General features: G+C 43.0%; 1 protein-coding gene across 3 annotated transcripts in view; it reads left to right on the top strand.

The window, feature by feature from the left end:
• Positions 1-24,237, top strand: part of LOC135522634 (MAGUK p55 subfamily member 7-like) — a 273,268-nt gene that overhangs the window by 49,063 nt on the left and 199,968 nt on the right. For 2 of the 3 annotated variants that reach the window (XM_064949080.1, XM_064949082.1), the window contains exon 2: positions 7,375-7,469. The gene's annotated coding sequence lies outside the window, so the exon portion shown is untranslated. The remainder of the gene's footprint in view (positions 1-7,374; positions 7,470-24,237) is intronic. The other variant, XM_064949081.1, reaches the window with a different exon arrangement.

Raw genomic sequence — 24,237 nt, forward strand, 5'->3', positions numbered from 1 at the left:
CGAATGTGCAAATTGTCCAAACAGATCCTCAAGGTAGATGGATGATTTTTAAATATATTATTGGACCAGAAACAGATATGGCTCAGTAACCTTTACGGACCAAATAATGATGATCCATGCTTCTTTTAAAATCTATATAATAAATGATCAACCCTGCAAGCAATACTTTTGTAAACTCTATTATTATGGTGGGAGATTATAATACTGTTTTAATTGCCTCAATGGACTGTAAAGGAAATCACACTACAAACTTTCACCCTCATGCTCTTAAGGAAGTAATGAATGTCATGGATATGTTGGAACTAGAGGATATATGGAGCCTTAAAGATCCTGACCTAGTGAGATACACATGGCGGAGGCTCAATCAAGCTCTTCGTCTTGACTTTTTTCTTATGCCATTCTCGTTGGCACCAAAAGTTGAAAAAGTGTTGATAGGGGGTAGAATGTGGTCGGACCATCAGATAATTGGCATATACATTACTCTTACTGCATTTCTACGTGTGCGAGGATATTGGACATTTAATCAGGACTAGGACAGAGGAATTTTAAACATAATTTTTCCGACATAACATAGGTACAGCAAATTCGCTTATTGTATGGGACACATTTAAATGTGCCTTTTTAGTGGCCATGTAATTCAGTACTCATCTCTAAACAAAATCAGGGCAAAGGAGTCCATACAAACAAAGGAAATATAAGCTACCAAAAGTAATTTACTGTCACCCATGATTCACTTTGCTTCCCTCTAACCGAAGCTAGTTGTATGGCTTTTTTCTATTTATAATGTAAAATTTACTTCTATACATAAAGACTCATGTGAAGGTGAAATTTCAGAGGAGTTACTTCTTGATGCAATTAAAGCCTTTAATTCTGGGAAAACCAGTTGAGGTATACAAACATTTTTTTATATACAGTTGAAGTTGGAAGTTTACATACACCTTAGCCAAATACATTTAAACTCAGTTTTTCACAATTCCTGACATTTAATCCTAGTAAAAATTCCCTGTCTTAGGTCAGTTAGGATCACCACTTTATTTTAAGAATGTGAAATGTCAGAATAATAGTAGAGAGAATGATTTATTTCATCTTGTATTTCTTTCATCACATTCGCAGTGGGTCAAAAGTATACATACACTCAATTAGTATTTGGTAGCATTGCCTTTTAAATTGTTTAACTTGGGTCAAAGGTTCTGTTGTTCTGGTATTGATTTGCCCTTTTCGAACCAAACTACGTTCATCTCTAGGACAAGGACCGCGTCTCCTTCCTGAGCGGTATGACGGCTGCATGGTCCCATGGTGTTTATACTTGCGTACTATTGTTTGTACAGATGAATGTGGTACCTTCAGTTGGAAATTGCTCCCAAGGATGAACCAGACTTGTAGAGGTCTTCAATATGTTTTCTGAGGTCTTTTGATTTTCCCATGGTGTCAAGCAAAGAGGCACTGAGTTTGAAGGTAGGCCTTGAAATACATTACAGGCACAATTGACTCAAATTATGTCAATTAGCCTATCAGAAGCTTCTAAGCCATGACATAGTTTTCTGACATTTTCCAAGCTGTTTAAAGGCACCGTCAATTTAGTGTAAACTTCTGACTCACTGGAATTGTGATACAGTAAATTATAAGTTAAATAATCTGTCTGTAAACAACTGTTGAAAAAATTACTAGTAGATGTCCTAACCGACTTGTCAAAACTATAGTTTGTTAACAAGACATTTGTGGAGTGGTTGAAATACGATTTTAATTGACTCCAACCTAAGTGTATGTAAACTTCCGACCTCAACTGTACTCAGAGGACTGTTAATTAGCATGTTTTAACCACTCCTATGTAAACGTTAGATTATCATACAGTCAACGAGAAGGTCTGAGTTCATTATTACTGAATCAGTGGGAAATCTAAAGATCCAGTTCATTAAAAAAATTGGAGGCCCCTCCAACTTCAGTGAAGTGATGCAAAATTTCTAGCAAAATGTAAAATGGTTGTCCGATCTCGGCATATCTATTTGTTATGGCCATCGAAATATTAGCTATTAAAATCAGATCCAACAATATTATCAAGGGCCTAGAAATCCAGTACTTAAAAACAAAGGTGTCATTGTACACTGATTAATTTATTTTAAATCCACAAGTTGGATCCACAGCCTCATAGAGGATCTTAGATACTTTTTCTATCCTCTGGATTACAACCAAATGATGATAAATGTACTATATAATGTATTGGATCACAAAAAAATACAGCTTTTACATTACTGTGTAGTTTACCAATAAAATGGTCTGACTGTGAAGTGGACATACTCTGTATTTATATCCCAAAAGAAAGAAATGATCTCATTACAATAAATGTTTATAGAAAGTGATAAAAAATAGATAAGATCTTGCTACTGTGGAAAGGAAGATACCTGTCTATTTGTGGAAAAATCACACTGATTAACTCTTTAGTCATATCCCAGTTGACCTCTTAGCTTATTGCCTTGCCTACACCTAGCAACTTGCTTTTTAAAAATTATATGAGCAAAAAATATTCTATTTGATTTGGAACAGAAAGCCAGACAAAATTAAGCAGGCCTATTTATATAATGAATATGAATTCGGAGGGCGGAAATGATTAAATATTAAAGCATTAAACCTCTCACGGAAGGCATCAGTCATACAAAAGTTGTTCTTAAATCTAATCGGGTTCTCTAGCAAATTAGTAAGAATGTCTCACCCTATGCTCTCAATTTCAGTCATTTGAAAGGGAAATCATCTCCCAAATATCCCCATTTTTAAAACAAGCCATATAAAGTTGGTTGCAATTTCAATTTAATCCAACTGAAAACACAGAAGAAATAATACAACACATATTGTGTTTAATCAAATATAATAATTGATTAAAAAAGTATTATCTTTGTAAATGATCTCTACTAAATTCTTGCGATCATTAGAATGTATCCCCCCAAAAATAACAATCTTCCCAGCTCTGTATATTTTGCTGTGAAGAGGCAGAATCATTAGATCATTTGTTTTGGTACTGTCCATATGTCACTAGTTTTTGGTCAAAGGTCCAGGAATGGCTGAAGAATTGCAATATTTACCTGGAGCTAACCCTGCAGATAGCACTACTGGTTGATCTGGAAAGTCAAAGTCAATTGATCAATAACATAATTATTTTAGAAAAAACATTTATTTTCAATTTACAATCTGTAGAAGCAATGAGATTAGAAATGTTCAGAACTTTAGTGAAACATCACAGCACAGTTGAAAAATATAAGGCAAATAGAAATCCAATATGGATGGTGTTCAGAGATAGATGGGAGGGGTTGATTGAGCTGAAGGTTGGGACTAATAACAATAATATAACAACTAATGTAAACCATACTGTTTCCATAACGTACACCACTGTTCAAAAGTTTGGGGTCACATAGAAATGTCCTTGTTTTTGAAAGAAAAGCACCTTTTTTTGTTCATTTAAAATAACATCATTGATCAGAAATACAGTGTAGACATTGTTAATGTTGTAAATGACTATTGTAGCTGGAAACGGCAGATTATTAATGGAATATTTACATGGGTGTACAGAGGCCCCTGATCAGCAACCATCACTCCTGTGTTCCAATGGCACGTTGTGTTAGCTAAACCAAGTTTATCCAAGTATATACAAAAAATATATGTGTGATTGGATGCAGACAATTACATAGATTGTAGCTTCCATCAATCTGCACTTTTAAAGCTGATCTACCCCCTAAGAATTTTAATTATTATTTTTTTGGTTCCTTTAGTGTAGACCTAGCTCTGTTGGTGACAGTAGGACAAGGTAATCTGTGTAGAGCAGGAGTCTGACCTCATCTTTTAGGGTGAGTCCAGGGGCTGCAGATCAGTCCAACAACACTGCTGGTTCGTTGATGTAGATGTTAAACAGCGTTGGACTTAAACTACACCCTTGTCTCACCCCTTGCCCTTCTGCAAAAAAACCATGGGTATTTTATTGTTCAGTTTAAACTACATGTGTAAATATATTTTATGTCGTATACTTTACCCCCAACAACGCTTTGGAGGGTTTTGTAATACAATCAATCCATCGTATAATCCATCCCTGTCTCTCTCTCTCTCCCTCCTCTTTATCCTCTCTCGCTCTCCCTTCTCTTCTCTCTCCCTCCTCTCTAAAATTAAGTTTGCTTTATTGACATGAAATACAATTTGTAGATATTGCCAAAGCAGTATAATGGTACATCATTTCAGTGAAAACAGTACTATTACAATGAGGTTAATGAAATAATAATAGGACATGTGATCATGCACACAGTACAACACTGCTGCTGTTGTATTGTGTAATCTTTGGTCAATTTTAAAATATAATGAACGAAAATATAAACACAACATGCAGGTATTTCAAAGGTTTTACTGAGCGACTGTTGACCCACTGGGAATGTGATGGGTCAACAGATGTGAGACATCTGTGGAATTGTGTTGTGTGACAAAACGGCACATTTAAAGTCGCCTTGTATTGTCCCCAGTCACAAGGTGCACCTGTGTAATGATCATGCTGTTTAATCAGCTTTTTGATTGTCAATTGAGAAATGCTTATTAACAGGGATGTAAACAAATCTGTGCACAACATTTGAGAAAAATAAGCTTTTTGTGCGTATGGAGAACCTGAGGGATTTTTTTTTATTTCTCCTGGTGAAACCTACATATTAGATGTTTATTTTTTGTTCAGTGTAAAAATAAGATTATAAAATGTAGCAGTAAGCTCTGAAAGCTGTCCTTCAAACAGCCTTTTCAATTATGCATATACTAATGGTCTAACCCTCCCTCCTCCCTCCCACAGAGACTGATTTTACTGACTGCAGCTCCCTTGACTTGACCTAGAAAACACTGGCTGACTAGTTGATTGACTTGTCTGACTGAGGACATTGTTCTGCATCGATTCCGCTTGTGTTTCTCTGTTGCTCATGAAGAAAAACAAGATTTCAGTCTTGGGGGACAGTTACTGATGTTTGTCTCCCATAAGACACCATAGGTGCAAAGCCAGTATCACTTCCTCAATATAGTCAGAATGAATAAAACATTTTACATCGAGCTAAGGTGCAGTGTTTTTTAAGTAAAAAAAACGTGCAACGTGTTGTCTTATGTAAACAAAGTCAGATTCGCTCCGGTAAGATTGGATGGAGCACAATCACTGCAGCTGTGAGTCCTGTGTTAGTGAGCATTGTCGAAATCAAAACCCAACCCTCTATTAGCCCAAGTCATGACGAACTCAATTACAAAACTCAGTTTTGGACAAGATTGACTTCTTTACCAAAATTGTAGTAAAATTTGACACTACAATAAATGTTTCTGACTAATATTGAAGCCACATAGAATTCTATCAGAGAAGTTGTTTATTGCCACCAGGTGTGCTTTAAAGTTAACCCATCCTTCTCTACTCAGTTGGGGGCATTGTTTAGGTAAGCCACAACTACTGGTAGCTTAAGGTAAATTCACACTATGGAGACGGAAGGTACTGAGAGTTGCGCTGTGTTGCAATTTGGTTGACCCCTATTTAGTCGACTGGTCGATTGTTTGGTTGATCAAGATTTTTTGTTGTTGTTGAGAAGTGGCAAATATATTTAAAAAAAATACGCATTAAAAAATTGAGGAGACTCCTATGGTAGGTACACCTACAGCTCATCCCTTGGCAGTAGTACTGTAGATTACTTTATCACTGACCTCAGGTCAGGTGTGTCCAATGTTTGTTTTTTTGGGGGGGGGTTTTAAATACTGGTCCCCTGTGGGAAACAAACCCACAACCCTGGCATTTCAAGTGCCATGCTCTACCAACTGAGCCACACACACCGAGAGAGAGAGAGAGTGAGAAAGATGCATATAGAGAGAGCAAGAGAGACCATGTGTGTCACTTTCCCTGGGGGCCTGTCCTACTGACTGTGTGACCTCTTCAGGTGAGGGCAGAGGAGATGGCCATCCGTGATCTCATCCCCTGTCAAGGTTCTATTGTCATTCAAAGCAGGCATTGTGAAATTATGCAGGTTGCCGGGCAAGAAAAGGACTGAGTGAGAGAAGCAAGGGGCTGAGGAGGGGGGGGTCCCATCTTGGCTTAGCTTCTTTCCACCTAGCTGGGTGGTTAATGCCATCGAACGAATGACCAGAGAAATTCATTCACTCACTCCGTAGTCTCTGAAACTTTTAGGCCACTCAACCCTCTCTCCCCTCACCCCTCTATCCTCCTGCTCTGCTTCCTCTCCCCCTCTCTCATCCTTCCTCTCTTCTCACTCTTTCTCCTTGTTCAGTCCATTCCCATGCATACAGTGCAGCTCTTTGTGGAGCTCTCACCCTTAATAGTACTTCTGGGTGAGTTGAGGTTACGTTCCCCGCACTGCCGCATTCCACTGTTACCCCCCCACCCCCACAACATACACTTATGCGTCGGGGGTTGCCTCTCCATGGCACTGACACAATATTCAATTGAATTAATGCACAGCTGCATGGCACGGAATGAGAGATTTATCCTGGGAAACCAGGTCCTGGATGGACAACGTGGGGGTGAAAAAACACTTCCATTTATTACAAAAGCTCATTAAGGAGAAAGGTTCAATCTCACTGCTAGCTAGTCCCAGACAGACAGGTCACATATCCAGGGTGGCTAAATAAAACCAAACCAGGCAAGAGAGGAGATCTCTGCTGCTTCTCTCTTCATAGACACCAATAGGAAGCTGAGTGATTTGGAGCTTGATATTTAGCTGCCTAGCTTCTCTCATTCTGGGAAAGGCAGCACAGGTATGAGTTGTAGGGAATGTTTTTCATTTTCAGTCTGGTCTAGTATACGCTGGGCTACAGCCAATGAGATATATACATATACAGTTGAAGTCGGAAGTTTACATACAACTTAGCCAAATACATTTAAACTCAGTTTTTCACAATTCCTGACATTTAATCCGGGTAAAAATTCCCTGTCAGTTAGGATTACCACATTATTTTAAGAATGTAAAATGTCAGAATAATAGTAGAGAGAATAATTTATTCCAGCTTTTATTTCTTTCATCACATTCTCAGTGGGTCAGAAGTTTACTTACACTCAATTAGTATTTGGTAGCATTGCCTTTTTAAATTGACTTCAACCGTGTGTGTGTGTGTGTGTGTGTGTGTGTGTGTGTATATTTATTTATATACACACACAGTATACACTATTGGCTACAGCGCTGTATTGCTTCTATGTGCAGTCATCCCCATCTACTGGTGATAGGTGGAACATGCAATTGAGGATATTTTTTGAATGACCTTTGTATAAACGGTACTTCCTCAAAGGTTTTTAGCAACTCCCCTCTCATTTGTATACTGTGTGCAAAATCATTGAATTCTATGGGTGACACTCCTTTCCCTTCTCTCTCACTCTGACAGACAGGCTCTAAGGCGGTACATTGAAGAGAAGGGGTGGAGCGTCATGAGCCTTCTGGCACACTAACTGAAGGAACCAGAGTAGCAGGTCTGATCAGGTGGGTTGCTGCTATGCTCTGTGGGTGTGCATGTCTACCTGTTGGTGTGTCTGCTGCCCTTGTGTGTGTGTGTGTACAGGAGAGTGTGTTCTGAAAAACCCTTTCTTGTGTCTTTTTATTTGTAGCTTAGTGTGTTTCTCCCTTCCTGTGACTTGCTTTCTTTTGTATATAAACTCAGGATAAAAATAAAAGTCCCTTTTTCAGGACCCTGTCTTTCAAAGATGATTAGTAAAAAAATCCAAATATCTTGACAGATCTTCATTGTAAAGGGCGTAAACACTGTTTCCCATGCTTGTTCAATGAACCATAAACAATTAATGGACACATGCACCTGTGGAACGGTCGTTAAGACAGAAAACAGCTTATAGACGGTAGGCAATTAAGGTCACAATTATGAAAACAAAGGACGCTAAAGAGGCCTTTCTGCTGACACTGAAAAACACCAAAATAAAGATCCCCAGGGTCCTTGCTCCTCTGCTTGAACGTGCCTTAGGCATGCAGATGTGGACAGAGCAATAAATTGCAATGTCAATACTGTGAGACGCCTAAGACAGCGCTACAGGGAGACAGGGTGGACAGCTGATTGTCCTTGCTGTGGCAGACCACGTGTAACAACACTTGCACAAGATCGGTGCATCCGAACATCACTCCTGCGGGACAGGTACAGGATGGCAACATCAACTGCCCGAGTTACACCAGGAATGCACAAACACTCCATCAGTGCTCAGACTGTCCGCAATAGGCTGAGAGAGGCTGGACTGGGGGCTTGTAGGCTTGTAGACATCACTGGCAACAATGTCGCCTATGGGCACAAACCCACCGTCGCTGGACCAGACAGGACTGGCAAAAAGTGCTCTTCATTGACGAGTCGCGGTTTTGTCTCACCAGGGGTGATGGTCGGATTCGCGTTTATCATCAAAGGAATGAGCGTTACACTGAGGCCTGTACTCTGGAGCGGGATTGATTTGGAGGTGGAGGGTTCGTCATGGTCTGGGGTGGAAGTCACAGCATCATCAGACTGAGCTTGTTGTCATTGCAGGCAATCTCAACGCTGTGCGTTACAGGGAAGACATCATCCTCCCTCATGTGGTACCCTTCCTGCAGGTTCATCCTGACATGACCCACCAGCATGACAATGCCACCAGCCTAACTGCTCGTTCAGTGAGTGATTTCCTGCAAGACAGGAATGTCAGAGTTCTGCCATGGCCAGCGAAGTGCCCGGATCTCAATCCCATTGAGCACATCTGGGACCTGTTGGATCGGAGGGTGAGGGCTAGGGCCATTCCCTCCAGAAATGTCCGGGAACTTGCAGGTGCCTTGGTGGAAGAGTGGGGTAACATCTCACAGCAAGAACTGGCAAATCTGCTGCAGTCCATGCGGAGGAGATGCACTGCAGTACTTAATGCAGCTGTTGGCCACACCAGATACCGACTGTTACTTTTGATTTTCACCCTCCCTTTGTTCAGGGACACATTATTCCATTACTGTTAGTCACATGTATGTGGAACTTGTTCAGTTTATGTCTCAGTTGTGGAATCTTGTTATGTTCATACAAATATTTAAACTGCGTTTGCTGAAAATAAACGCAGTTGACAGTGAGAGGATGTTTCTTTTGGTAAGCCTAACTGCCTAAGGCTCAATCACAACAATGTGGAGTCGTACTGAAGCAGGATTTTCATTCCATAGCAGTTTGACATGTAACAGTTACATTTCATTCACTCACTCATTTTCTGTCATTTCTTGGGATTAATGATTAACCAGTGGAAGCAATAAAAATGCCAAACTACTGTTCAGAAATTATGTTTATACCCAAAGTTTTAGAGTCCATACACAGATTGGCTACATAGCCAAGCATCCATAGATATACATGTATTTTTATCCTCCCCAATAAGCAAGAAAATAGTTAGCTAGCTACCTTTATTCAGCTGCATTACATGCCAAATATCTTCAATCTCTTGCGTTAACATATTCCTCTTAACTGTACATTTTCTGCATGATTCCTGATGAAGTAATAATTACTTACATTTGCTTCCATCCTAGTTTATTGTTTTCTTAAAGTAACTCGACAGGGATGGGTCTCAGAGCTTCATGGGAGTTTTCAGAAACACTAGATATGAAGTCTGCATTTTGGAGGGCCAACTAGAAGTTGAATTGGTACACACTATGACTCGATGGGGCTCGTGGGATTGCACAAACCAGGGGGTATTGGGATTGAGCCTAAGTGTTTGCTGACTAACTGTTTTGGACTCCCGAATGGTGAAGTGGTCTAAGCCACTGCATCTCAATGCTAGAGGCGACACTACAGACACTCTAGTTCGAATCCAGGTTGTATCTCAACCGGCCGTTATTGGGCGTCCCATATGGCGGTGCACAATTAGCCTAGCACCGTCCAGGTTTGGCTGGTGTAGGCTGTTGTTGTAAATAAGAATTTGTTCTTAACTGACTTGCCTAGTTGAGTAAAGGTTAAAATATATATATACATATATATATACATTCATACATTCATACATACATATATATATATATACATATACTTTAACCTTTACTCACCTAGGCAAGTCAGTACCCCCTGGTTTATATATATATATATATATTTATATAAACTGCTCAAACAAAATAAAGGGAACACTAAAATAACACATCCTAGATCTGAATGAATGAAATATTCTTATTAAATACTTTTCTTTACATAGTTGAATGTGCTGACAACAAAATCACACAAAAATTATCAATGGAAATCAAATTTATCAGCCCATGGAGGTCTGGATTTGGAGTCACACTCAAAATTAAAGTGGAAAACCACACTACAGGCTGATCCAACTTTGATGTAATGTCCTTAAAACAAGTCAAAATGAGGCTCAGTAGTGTGTGTGGCCTCCACGTGCCTGTATGACCTCCCTACAACGCCTGGGCATGCTCCTGATGAGGTGGCGGATGATCTCCTGAGGGATCTCCTCCCAGACCTGGACTAAAGCATCCGCCAACTCCTGGACAGTCTGTGGTGCAACGTGGCGTTGGTGGATGGAGCGAGACATGATGTCCCAGATGTGCTCAATTGGATTCAGGTCTGGGGAACGGGCGGGCCAGTCCATAGCATCAATGCCTTCCTCTTGCAGGAACTGCTGACACACTCCAGCCACATAAGGTCTAGCATTGTCTTGCATTAGGAGGAACCCAGGGCCAACCGCACCAGCATATGGTCTCACAAGGGGTCTGAGGATCTCATCTCGGTACCTAATGGCTGTCAGGCTACCTCTGGCGAGCACATGGAGGGCTGTGCTGCCCCCCAAAGAAATGCCACCCCACACCATGACTGACCCACCGCCAAACCTGTTCATGCTGGAGGATGTTGCAGGCAGCAGAACGTTCTCCACAGCATCTCCAGACTGTCACGTCTGTCACATGTGCTCAGTGTGAACCTGCTTTCATCTGTGAAGACCACAGGGCGCCAGTGGCGATTTTGCCAATCTTGGTGTTCTCTGGCAAATGCCAAACGTCCTGCACGGTGTTGGGCTATAAGCACAACCCCCACCTGTGGACGTTGGGCCCTCATACCACCCTCATGGAGTCTGTTTCTGACCGTTTGAGCAGACACATGCACATTTGTGGCCTGCTGGAGGTCATTTTGCAGGCCTCTGGCAGTGCTCCTCCTGCTCCTCCTTGCACAAAGGCGGAGGTAGCGGTCCTGCTGCTGGGTTGTTGCCCTCCTACGGCCTCCTCCACGTCTCCTGATGTACTGGTCTGTCTCCTGGTAGCGCCTCCATGCTCTGGACACTACGCTGACAGACACATAAACCTCTGTGCCATCCTAGATGAGCTGCACTTCCTGAGCCACTCGTGTGGGTTGTAGACTCCGTCTCATGCTACCACTAGACCGCCAGCATTCAAAAGTGACCAAAACATCAGCCAGGAAGCATAGGAACTGAGAAGTGGTCTGTGGTCACCACCTGCTGAACCACTCCTTTATTGGGGGTGTCTTGCTAATTGCCTATAATTTCTACCTGTTGTCTATTCCATTTGCACAACATTATGTGAAATTTATTGTCAATCAGTGTTGCTTCCTAAGTGGACAGTTTGATTTCACAGAAGTGTGATTGACTTGGAGTTACATTGTGTTGCTTGAGTATTCCCTTTATTTTTTTGAGCAGTGTATATATTTGAAATTATATCTGTATGATATGGGCCTACTGAGTGCTAGTGATTCTAGCTGCCCTGTTTGGCTGGATCTCAAATGGCACCCTATTCCCTATAGTGCACTATATTGAGTAGTGCACGATATTGAGACCGAGGCAGGGACTGATTCACCACACAGACGGCCCAGCTGGTGTCTTCTGGGAAAGTTGAATAGTTCTCTCTCTGCCCTCTCTCTCTTTGTTCATCTCTATTGCTCTCTCTCTATCATGCTTTCGCTCTCCTGCTTTCTCTCTCTCTCTCTCAACTCTACTCTGTAAAAGACAGACTGTCTGAAGGGCTTATAGAAAATGTAACATGTCAAATGAATTTGGTTTCCATGACTTTTTATTAAAACAAGGCAGGGAAACATTTAATGGAGTCTTTAACACACCAATAACTTTTAACACATTAATGTGTTGCTTGGGGGGAAGACCCTGCTGTGCACACAAAATTACCTCAAATGACACTGGTGCAAACATTGTGGAAAGACCGATTCAAAACTACACACAAAAACAAAATAGAGTTATATGGTCCATAGATCTCTAGACACAGCAAAGTGCAAGGCCCTATAATTTTACAAGTATCAGAGGCCATACATAAATACTGCATATACACTGCCTTCGGAAAGTATTCAGACCCCTTGATCTTTTCACACCCTTATTCTAAAATCTATTGTTTTTTACTCATCAATCTACACACAATACCCCATAATGACAAACCAAAAACAGGTTTTTAGAAATGTTTGCAAATGTGTAAAAAAAAAAATGTTTTAATTAAAATATCACATTTACATAAGTATTCAGACCCTTTACTCAGTACTTTGTTGAGGCACCTTTGGCAGCGATTACAGCATTGAGTCTTCTTGGGTATGACGCTACAATCTTGGCACACCTGTATTTGGGGAGTTTCTCCCATTTTTCTCTGCAGATCCTCTCAAGCTCTGTCAGGCGTTGCTGCACAGCTATTTTCATGTCTCTCCAGAGATCGGGTTGAAGTCTGGGCTCTGGCTGGTCAACTCAAGGACACTCAGACTTGTCCCGAAGCCACTCCTGCTTTGTCTTAGCCGTGTGCTTAGGGTCGTTGTCCTGTTGGAAGTTGAACCTTCGCTCCAGTCTGAGGTCCTAAGTGCTCTGGAGCAGGTTTTCATCAAGGATCTCTCTGTACTTTGCTCCGTTCATCTTTCCTTCATCCTGACTAGTCTCTAAGTCCCTGTCGCTGAAAACATCCCCACAGCACTTGCCTAGTTAAGTAAAGGTTAAATAATATATATATTCTGTAGGGATGGTGCCAGGTCTCCTCCAGGCGCAATGCTTGACATTCAGGCCAAATAATTCAATCTTGGTTTCATCAGACCAGAGAATCTTGTTTCTCATGGTCTGAGAGTCTTTAGGTGCCTTTTGGCAAACTCCAAGCAAGCTGTCATGTGCCTTTTACTGAGGAGTGGTTTCCATCTGGCCACTCTACCATAAAGGCCTGATTGATGGAGTGCTGCAGAGATGGTTGATGTTCTCCAATCTCCACAGACGAATTCTAGAGCTCTGTCAGTGAAAAATAATATATATATATATATATATATATATATATATATTTATTTATTTATTTTACCTTTTTAACTAGGCAAGTCAGTTAAGAACAAATTCTTATTTTCAATGACGGCTTAGGAACAGTGGGTTAACTGCCTTGTTCAGGGGCAAATTGACAGATTTCTACCTTGTCAGCTCAGGGATTCGATCCACCAACCTTTTGGTTAGTGGTCCAACACCACTAATCGATGGGCAGCAGCCCATCTGCATTGGGCCAGCTTCCGGTTAGTGGCTCAATGCCACTAGGCTACCTGTTCCCCAAGAGTTACCTTCGTGTTCTGACCAAGGCCTTTTTTCCCCGATTGCTCAGTTTGGCCGGGCGGCCAGCTCGGAGTCTTGGTGGTGGTTCTAAATTTCTTCCTTTTAACATTATTGGGGACCTTCAATGCTGCAGACAGCATCAGAGAGGCCCTATCAGTATCAGAGAGGCCCTATCATGCTGGCATAGAGGCTTGTCAGTATCAGAGAAGCCCTATCATGGTAGCATAGAGGCCTTGTTAGTATCAGAGAGGACCTATCATGCTAGCATAGAGGGCTTGTCAGTATCAGAGAGGCCCTATCATGGTAGCATAGAGGCCGTGTCAGTATCAGAGAGGCCCTAACATGGTAGCATAGAGGCTTTGTCAGTATCAGAGAGGCCCTATCATGGTAGCATGGAGGGCTTGTCAGTATCAGAGAGGCCCTATCATGCTAGCATGGAGGGCTTGTCAGTATCAGAGAGGCCCTATCATGCTAGCATAGAGGGCTTGTCAGTATCAGAGAGGACCTATCATGCTAGCATAGAGGGCTTGTCAGTATCAGAAAGGCCCTATCATGCAAGCATAGAGGGCTTGTCAGTATCAGAGAGGCCCTATCATGGTAGCATAGAGGCCTTGTCAGTATCAGAGAGGCCCTATCATGGTAGCATAGAGGCCGTGTCAGTATCAGAGAGGCCCTAACATGGTAGCATAGAGGCTTTGTCAGTATCAGAGAGGCCCTATCATGGTAGCATAGAGGCCTTGTCAGTATCAGAGAGGCCCTATCATGGTAGCATAGAGGTCTTGTCAGTATCAGAGAGGCCCTATTTTTATTTATTTATTTCACCTTTATTTAACCAGGTAGGAAAGTTGAGAACAAGTTCTCATTTACAATTGCGACCTGGCCAGTATAAAGCAAAGCAGTTTGACACATACAACGACACAGAGTTACACATGGAGTAAAACAAACATACAGTCAATAATACAGTATAAACAAGTCTATATACGATGTGAGCAAATGAGGTGAGATAAGGGAGGTAAAGGCAAAAAAAGGCCATGGTGGCAAAGTAAATACAATATAGCAAGTAAAACACTGGAATGGTAGATTTGCAATGGAAGAATGTGCAAAGTAGAAATAAAAATAATGGGGTGCAAAGGAGCAAAATAAATAAATAAATTAAATACAGTAGGGAAAGAGGTAGTTGTTTGGGCTAAAATATAGGTGGGCTATGTACAGGTGCAGTAATCTGTGAGCTCCTCTGACAGTTGGTGCTTAAAGCTAGTGAGGGAGATAAGTGTTTCCAGTTTCAGTGCTTTTTGTAGTTCGTTCCAGTCATTGGCAGCAGAGAACTGGAAGGAGAGGCGGCCAAAGAAAGAATTGGTTTTGGGGGTGACTAGAGAGATATACCTGCTGGAGCGTGTGCTACAGGTGGGAGATGCTATGGTGACCAGCGAGCTGAGATAAGGGGGGACTTTACCTAGCAGGGTCTTGTAGATGACATGGAGCCAGTGGGTTTGGCGATGACAGAGATGGCCGCCTCGCTTCCCGTTCCTAGGAAACTATGCAGTTTTTCTTTTTTTTACGTGTTATTTCTTACATTAGTACCCCAGGTCATCTTAGGTTTCATTACATACAGTCGAGAAGAACTACTGAATATAAGATCAGCGTCAACTCACCATCAGTACGACCAAGAATATGACTTTCGCGACGCAGATCCTGTGTTCTGCCTTTCAACCAGGACAACGGAATGGATCCAAGCCGGCGACTCAAAAAAATGACTCCGTAAAAGAGGGGAACGAGACGGACTTCTGGTCAGACTCCGGAGATGGGCACATCGTGCACCACTCCCTAGCATTCTTCTCGCCAATGTCCAGTCTCTTGACAACAAGGTTGATGAAATCCGAGCAAGGGTAGCATTCCAGAGGGACATCAGAGACTGTAACGTTCTTTGCTTCACGGAAACATGGCTCACTGGAGAGACGCTATCGGAGGCGGTGCAGCCAGCGGGTTTCTCCACGCATCGCGCCAACAGAAACAAACATCTTTCTGGTAAGAAGAGGGGCGGGGGCGTATGCCTTATGGCTAACGAGACGTGGTGTGATCACAGAAACATACAGGAACTCAAATCCTTCTGTTCACCTGATTTAGAATTCCTCACAATCAAATGTCGACCGCATTATCTACCAAGAGAATTCTCTTCGATTATAATCACAGCCGTATATATTCCCCCCCAAGCAGACACATCGATGGCTCTGAACGAACTTTATCTGACTCTTTGCAAACTGGAATCCATTCATCCTGAGGCTGCATTCATTGTAGCTGGGGATTTTAACAAGGCTAATCTGAAAACAAGACTCCCTAAATTGTATCAGCATATCGATTGCGCAACCAGGGCTGGCAAAGCCTTGGATCATTGTTATTCTAACTTCCGCGACGCATATAAGGCCCTGCCCCGCCCTCCTTTCGGAAAAGCTGACCACGACTCCATTTTGCTGATCCCTGCCTACAGACAGAAACTAAAACAAGAAGCTCCCACGCTGAGGTCTGTCCAACGCTGGTCCGACCAAGCTGATTCCACACTCCAAGACTGCTTCCATCACGTGGACTGGGATATGTTTCGTATTGCGTCAGACAACAACATTGACGAATACGCTGATTCGGTGTGCGAGTTCGTTAGAACGTGCGTTGAAGATGTCGTTCCCATAGCAACAATTAAAACATTCCCTAACCAGAAACCGTGGATTGATGGCAGCATTCGCGTGAAACTGAAAGCGCGAACCACTGCTTTTAATCAGGGCAAGGTGACTGGAAACATGACCGAATACAAACAGTGCAGCTATTCCCTCCGCAAGGCTATCAAACAAGCTAAGCGTCAGTATAGAGACAAAGTAGAATCTCAATTCAACGGCTCAGACACAAGAGGTATGTGGCAGGGTCTACAGTCAATCACTGACTACAAACAGAAAACCAGCCCAGTCACGGACCAGGATGTCTTGCTCCCAGGCAGACTAAATAACTTTTTTGCCCGCTTTGAGGACAATACAGTGCCACTGACACGGCCTGCAACGGAAACATGCGGACTCTCCTTCACTACAGCCGAGGTGAGTAAAACATTTAAACGTGTTAACCCTCGCAAGGCTGCAGGCCCAGACGGCATCCCCAGCCGCGCCCTCAGAGCATGCACAGACCAGCTGGCTGGTGTGTTTATGGACATATTCAATCAATCCCTATACCAGTCTGCTGTTCCCACATGCTTCAAGAGGGCCACCATTGTTCCTGTTCCCAAGAAAGCTAAGGTAACTGAGCTAAACGACTACCGCCCCGTAGCACTCACTTCCGTCATCATGAAGTGCTTTGAGAGACTAGTCAAGGACCATATCACCTCCACCCTACCTGACACCCTAGACCCACTCCAATTTGCTTACCGCCCAAATAGGTCCACAGACGATGCAATCTCAACCACACTGCACACTGCTCTAACCCATCAGGACAATAGGAATACCTAAGTGAGAATGCTGTTCATCGACTACAGTTCGGCATTTAACACCATAGTACCCTCCAAGCTCGTCATCAAGCTCGAGACCCTGGGTCTCGACCCCGCCCTGTGCAACTGGGTACTGGACTTCCTGACGGGCCGCCCCCAGGTGGTGAGGGTAGGCAATAACATCTCCACCCCGCTGATCCTCAACACTGGGGCCCCACAAGGGTGCGTTCTGAGCCCTCTCCTGTACTCCCTGTTCACCCACGACTCCAACTCCAACGCCTCCAACTCAATCATCAAGTTTGCGGACGACACAACAGTGGTAGGCTTGATTACCAACAACGACGAGACGGCCTACAGGGAGGAGGTGAGGGCCCTCGGAGTGTGGTGTCAGGAAAATAACCTCACACTCAACGTCAACAAAAGTAAGGAGATGATTGTGGACTTCAGGAAACAACAGAGGGAACACCCCCCCTATCCACATCGATGGAACAGTAGTGGAGAGGGTAGTAAGTCTTAAGTTCCTCGGCATACACATCACAGACAAACTGAATTGGTCCACTCACACAGACAGCATTCAACCTCAGGAGGCTGAAGAAATTCGGCTTGTCACCAAAAGCACTCACAAACTTCTACAGATGCACAATCGAGAGCATCCTGGCGGGCTGTATCACCGCCTGGTACGGCAACTGCTCCGCCCACAACCGTAAGGTTCTCCAGAGGGTAGTGAGGTCTGCACAACGCATCACCGGGGGCAAACTACCTGCCCTCCAGGACACCTACACCACCCGATGTTACAGGGAGGCCATAAAGATCATCAAGGACAACAACCACCCGAGCCACTGCCTGTTCACCCCGCTATCATCCAGAAGGCGAGGTCAGTACAGGTGCATCAAAGCTGGGACCGAGAGACTGAAAAACAGCTTCTATCTCAAGGCCATCAGATTGTTAAACAGCAACCACTAACATTGAGTGGCTGCTGCCAACACACTGACTCAACTCCAGCCACTTTAATAATGGGAATTGATGGGAAATGATGTAAAATATATCACTAGCCACTTTAAATAATGCTACCTAATATAATGTTTACATACCCTACATTCTTCATCTCATATGTATACGTATATACTGTACTCTATATCATCTACTGCATCCTTATGTAATACATGTATCACTAGCCACTTTAACTATGCCACTTTGTTTACATACACATCTCATATGTATATACTGTACTTGATACCATCTACTGTATCTTGCCTATGCTGCTCTGTACCATCACTCATTCATATATCTTTATGTACATATTCTTTATCCCCTTACACTGTTTATAAGACAGTAGTTTAGGAATTGTTAGTTAGATTACTTGTTGGTTATTACTGCATTGTCGGAACTAGAAGCACAAGCATTTCTCTACACTCGCATTAACATCTGCTAACCATGTGTATGTGACAAATAAAATTTGATTTGAGTATGAAGCGAGGGCCAGCCAACAAGAGGGTACAGGTCCCAATGGTGGGTAGTATATGGGGCTTTGGTGACAAAACGGATTGCACTGTGATAGACTGCATCCAATCTGTTGAGTAGGGTATTTGAGGCTATTTTGTAAATGACATCGCCAAAGTCGAGGATTGGTAGGATGGTCAGTTTTACAAGGGTATGTTTGGCAGCATGAGTGAAGGATGCTTTGTTGCGAAATAGGAAGCCAATTGTAGATTTAACTTTGGATTGGAGATATTTGATATGGGTCTGGAAGGAGAGTTTACAGTCTAACCAGACACCTAAGTATTTGTAGTTGTCCACGTATTCTAAGTCAGAGCCGTCCAGAGTAGTGATATTGGACATGCGGGCAGCGATCGGTTGAAGAGCATGCATTTAGTTTTACTTGTATTTAAGAGCAATTGGAGGCCACGGAAGGTGAGTTGTATGGCATTGAAGCTTGCCTGGAGAGTTGTTAACACAGTGTCCAAAGAAGGGCCAGAAGTACAGAATGGTGTCGTCTGCGTAGAGGTGGATCAGAGACTCACCAGCAGCAAGAGCGACCTCATTGATGTATACAGAGAAGAGAGAGAAGAGAGTCGGTCCAAGAATTGAACCCTGTGGCACCCCCATAGAGACTGCCAGAGGTCCGAACAGCAGACCCTTCGATTTGACACACTGAACTCTATCAGAGAAGTAGTTGGTGAACCAGGCGAGGCAATCATTTGAGAAACCAAGGCTGTCAAGTCTGCCGATGTGGTGATTGACAGGGTCGAAAGCCTTGGCCAGATCAATGAACACGGCTGCACAGTAATGTTTCTTATCGATGGCGTTTAGGACCTTGAGCGTGGCTGAGGTGCACCCATGACCAGCTCTGAAACCAGATTGCATAGCAGAGAAGGTATGGTGAGATTCGAAATGGTCGGTAATCTGTTTGTTGACTTGGCTTTCGAAGACCTTAGAAAGGCATGGTAGGATAGATATAGGTCTGTAGCAGTTTGGGTCAAGAGTGTCCCCCCCTTTGAAGAGGGGGATGACCGCAGCTGCTTTCCAATCTTTGGGAATCTCAGATGACACAAAAGAGGTTGAACAGGCTAGTAATAGGGGTGGCAACAATTTCGCAGATAATTTTAGAAAGAAAGGGTCCAGATTGTCTAGCCCGGCTGATTTGTAGGGGTCCAGATTTTGCAGCTCTTTCAGAACATCAGCTGAACGGATTTGGGAGAAGGAGAAATGGGGAAGGCTTGGGCGAGTTGCTGTGGGGGGTGCAGTGCTGTTGACCGGGGTAGGAGTAGCCAGGTGGAAAGCATGGCCAGCCGTAGAAAAATGCTTTTTGAAATTCTCAATTATGGTGGATTTATCAGTTGTGACAGTTTTTCCTATCTTCAGTGCAGTGGGCAGCTGGGAGGAGGTGTTCTTATTCTCCATGGACTTTACAGTGTCCCAGAACTTTTTTGAGTTAGTGTTGCAGGAAGCAAATTTCTGCTTGAAAAAGCTAGCCTTGGCTTTTCTAACTGCCTGTATATAATGGTTTCTAGCTTCCCTGAACAGCTGCATATCACGGGGGCTGTTCAATGCTAATGCAGAACGCCATAGGATGTTTTTGTGTTGGTTAAGGGCAGTCAGGTCTGGGGAGAACCAAGGGCTATATCTATTCCTGGTTCTAAATTTCTTGAATGGGGCATGTTTATTTAAGATGGTTAGGAAGGCATTTAAAAAAATAAAAAATATCATCATCATCATCTATCATGGTAGCATAGAGGCCTTGTCAGTATCGAATAGGCCCTAAAGTTAAGAGGCCCCTTTTCAGGTTGCATAGAGGCCTTTACAGATCTGTCTCTCAATTAAATTTCAATTAAATTGAAGGGCTGTATTGGCATGAGAAACATATGTTTACATTACTAAAGCAAGTGAAATAAACAATCAAAAAAGGATCAGTAAACATAACATTATACTCATAAAAGTTCCAAATAGCATTCTAGTTTGCTCAGTTTTTTTAATATTTTTTTCCAATGTGTCAAGTAATTATCTTTTTGTTTTCTCATGATTTGGTTGGGTCTAATTCTGTTGCTGTCTTGGGGCTCTGTGGGGTTTGTTTGTGAACAGAGCCCCAGGACCAGCTTGCTTAGGGAGCTCTTTTCCAGGTTAATTTCTCTATTAGGTGATAGCTGAATTATAGAAGGTTTGGGAATCGCTTTTATTTTAGGTGGTTGTAGAATTTAACTGCTCTTTTCTGGCTTTTGATAATTAGCGGGTATCAGTCTAATTCTGCTCTGCATGCATTATTTGGTGTTCTATGTTGTTCACGGAGGATCGTTTTGTAGAATTCCACATGCGCAGTCTAAATTTGGTATTTGTCTCATTGTGTGAATTCTTGGTTGGTGAGCAGACCCCAGACCTCACAACCATAAAGGACAATGGGTTCTATAACTGATTCAAGTATTTTTAGCCAGATCCTAATTGGTATGTCGAATTTTATGTTCCTTTTGATGGCATAGAATGCCCTTCTTGCCTTGTCTCTCAGATCATTCACATCTTTGGGGAAGTTACTTGTGGCGCTGATCGTTATTGTTTTTTTGTGTGCTCTAGGGCAACGGTGTCTAGATGGAATTTGTATTCGTGGTCCTGGCGATAGGACCTTTTCTGGAACACGTTATTTCTGTCTTACTGAGATTCACTGTTAATTCCCCCTTCTGACAGAATCTGTGCAGAAGATCTAGGTGCTGCTGTAGGCCCTCCTTGGTTGGGGACCGAAACACCAGAACATCAGCAAACAGTAGACATTTGACTTCAGATTGATATATATGTTGGAGGTGGGTGTGGCTTATGCTGTGGAGTGTGTGTGTGTGTTTGTACATGGATTTTATAATGTCGTATGTTTTTCCCCCAAAATCATTTTCTCTCCAGTTGTTTTGTAGACCCTCATGTCAAATTGAGTGTAACACCGTACCCAAACCGGCCGTGCGTAAATTGATTTTGTCCCCCCACACCAAACGCGATCACGACATGTAGGTTGAAAAATCAAAACAAACTCTGAACCAATTGTATTAATTTGGGGACAGGTCGAAAAGCATTAAACATTGATGGCAATTTAGCTGGCTAGGTAACTTTCCTAGTTACCACGACGCCCAAACTCAGTTCATGTTTCAATCACCCACGTAGGTATAACCAATGAGGAGATGGCATATGGGTATCTGCTTCTATAAACCAATGAGGAGATGGGAGAGGCAGGACTTGCACCGCAGTCAGCGTTACAAATAGAACTGACTTTTATTTTAGCGCTTGGCAACACAGATGCTCGTTGGCGAGCACAAGCGATGCGAGTGGTGTAGTCAGCATGTAAAGCTTTTTTGAAATCAACAAAGCATGAAAAGACTTTGCCTTTGTTTTTGGTTTGTTTGTTTGTCAGTTAGGGTATGCAGGGTGAATATGTGGTCTGTCGTATGGTAATTTGGTAAAAAGCCAATTTGACCTTTGCTCAGTACATTGTTTTCGCTGAGGAAATGTACAAGTCTGCTGTTAATGATAATGCAGAGGATTTTTCCAAGGTTGCTGTTGACGCATATCCCCCGGTAGTTATTGGGGTAAAATCTCAATCTTGGTTACTCTTTCCTTTCTTTCTTTCTCTCTCTCGATCTGAAGTTTACTCTGTAAAAGACAGACTGTCTGAAGTGTCACATGTCAAAATAATTTCATTACCATCACTTTTTGTTGAAACAAGGCAGGAAAACATTTATTTGTCGCATGGTGGGAAGACTGGGCTGTGCACATAAAATGACCTCAACGTTCCTGGGTTAGACACTGTGGAAAGACAGGTTTTTATATATATATATATATATATATATATATATATATATATAGATATAGATATATATATATATCTCTATCTCTGTGTATATACACAGACACAGCAAGTGGCCCTGGTCTGACTCTGTACTGATCCTGAGCTGTTCAAACCTTCATCTTGACCTCTTCTCAACCTGAAATCTGTTAGAAGGTGCTCTTGGGAAGGCCTGTTAGGTCAGAGGCTCAGACAAAGGCTCCTGTGGTGCAGATGTACAGTAACAGCCTGTTTAAGAGATATTGAGATCTTCTGTGAGGTATTGATGGAGATAGTATTCAGACAGTTAAAAGGTGGTGAAAAGTTTTGATTGATACTGCTATTTCTACTTCAGCTCTCCATAGGCTTCCAGTCATTGTGCTAGCGCTAGTTAGCTTTGGCTTGTGAAATGACCTAAAACTTACTTCATATTCGACACAGAGACATGAACATTCATCTGACTCTGGGGAAGTAGATATAAAAGGGCATCATTGCCAAAATCCTGAAGTATCCCTTTAATTTACATCCAAAAAGCAGGGACGTGCACTTTCCATCAGACATGATAGAGTAGTACCTCCTTCTGTCATCCATTTCTTTGCTCACACACCTTGCTGCTTGCATCCCCCTCCCTCCCTCTCCCGTTCTCAGACCAGGGACACTACACAGCCAGCCCTGGGTTGAAGCTGTCTTCATTTAAGAACCCCAATCCTGCATAACCTTAACAACTGTTGCAAACTAATACTGGCCTGCAGCCTCCCGGCTGGCCACATGGCACGTCCCTCAAACACAGCTAAATCCTCTACCCTGCTCTTCCAGCTACTTCTAATAGGATGGACTTGTTTAACTATACCTGATCAGAAGGAGCTCGGGTTAGTTTAAGGGTGAGGATTTAGGGTTAGTTTAAGGGTTAGGATCTAGGATTAGTTTTGGGGTGAGGATCTAGGATTAGTTTTGGGGTGAGGATCTAGGGTTAGTTTTAGGGTGAGAATCTAGGATTAGTTTTGGGGTGGCGATCTAGGGTTAGTTTTGGGGTGGCGATCTAGGGTTAGTTTTGGGGTGGCGATCTAGGGTTAGTTTTGGGGTGGCGATCTAGGGTTAGTTTTGGGGTGGCGATCTAGGGTTAGTTTTGCGGTGGGGATCTAGGGTTAGTTTTGGGGTGGGGATCTAGGGTTAGTTTTGGGGTGGGGATCTAGGGTTAGTTTTGGGGTGGGGATCTAGGGTTAGTTTTGGGGTGGGGATCTAGGGTTAGTTTTGGGGTGGGGATCTAGGTTTAGTTTTGGGGTGGGGATCTAGGGTTAGTTTTGGGGTGGGGATCTAGGTTTAGTTTTGGGGTGGGGATCTAGGGTTAGTTTTGGGGTGGGGATCTAGGGTTAGTTTTGGGGTGGGGATCTAGGGTTAGTTTTGGGGTGGGGATCTAGGGTTAGTTTTGGGGTGGGGATCTAGGGTTAGTTTTGGGGTGGGGATCTAGGGTTAGGTTTTAGGGTTAGGATTTAGGGTTAGTTTTTGGGTGAGGATCTAGGGTTAGGATTTAGGGTTTTAGGGTTAGGATTTTGGGTTAGTTTTGGGGTGGGGATCTAGGGTTAGTTTTGGGGTGGGGATCTAGGCTTAGGTTTTAGGGTGGGGATCTAGGGTTAGGATTTAGGGTTAGTTTTTGGGTGAGGATCTAGGGTTAGTTTTTGGGTGAGGATCTAGGGTTAGGATTTGGGGTTTTAGGGTTAGGATTTAGGGTTAGTTTTGGGGTGGCGATCTAGGGTTAGTTTTGGGGTGGCGATCTAGGGTTAGTTTTGGGGTGGCTATCTAGGGTTAGTTTTGGGGTGGCGATCTAGGGTTAGTTTTGGGGTGGCGATCTAGGGTTAGTTTTGCTGTGGGGATTTAGGGTTAGTTTTGCGGTGGGGATCTAGGGTTAGTTTTGGGGTGGGGATCTAGGGTTAGTTTTGGGGTGGGGATCTAGGGTTAGTTTTGGGGTGGGGGTTAGTTTTGGGGTGGGGATCTAGGGTT

Source organism: Oncorhynchus masou, chromosome 30, assembly GCF_036934945.1.
Source record: "Oncorhynchus masou masou isolate Uvic2021 chromosome 30, UVic_Omas_1.1, whole genome shotgun sequence".
Taxonomy (NCBI): domain Eukaryota; kingdom Metazoa; phylum Chordata; class Actinopteri; order Salmoniformes; family Salmonidae; genus Oncorhynchus; species Oncorhynchus masou.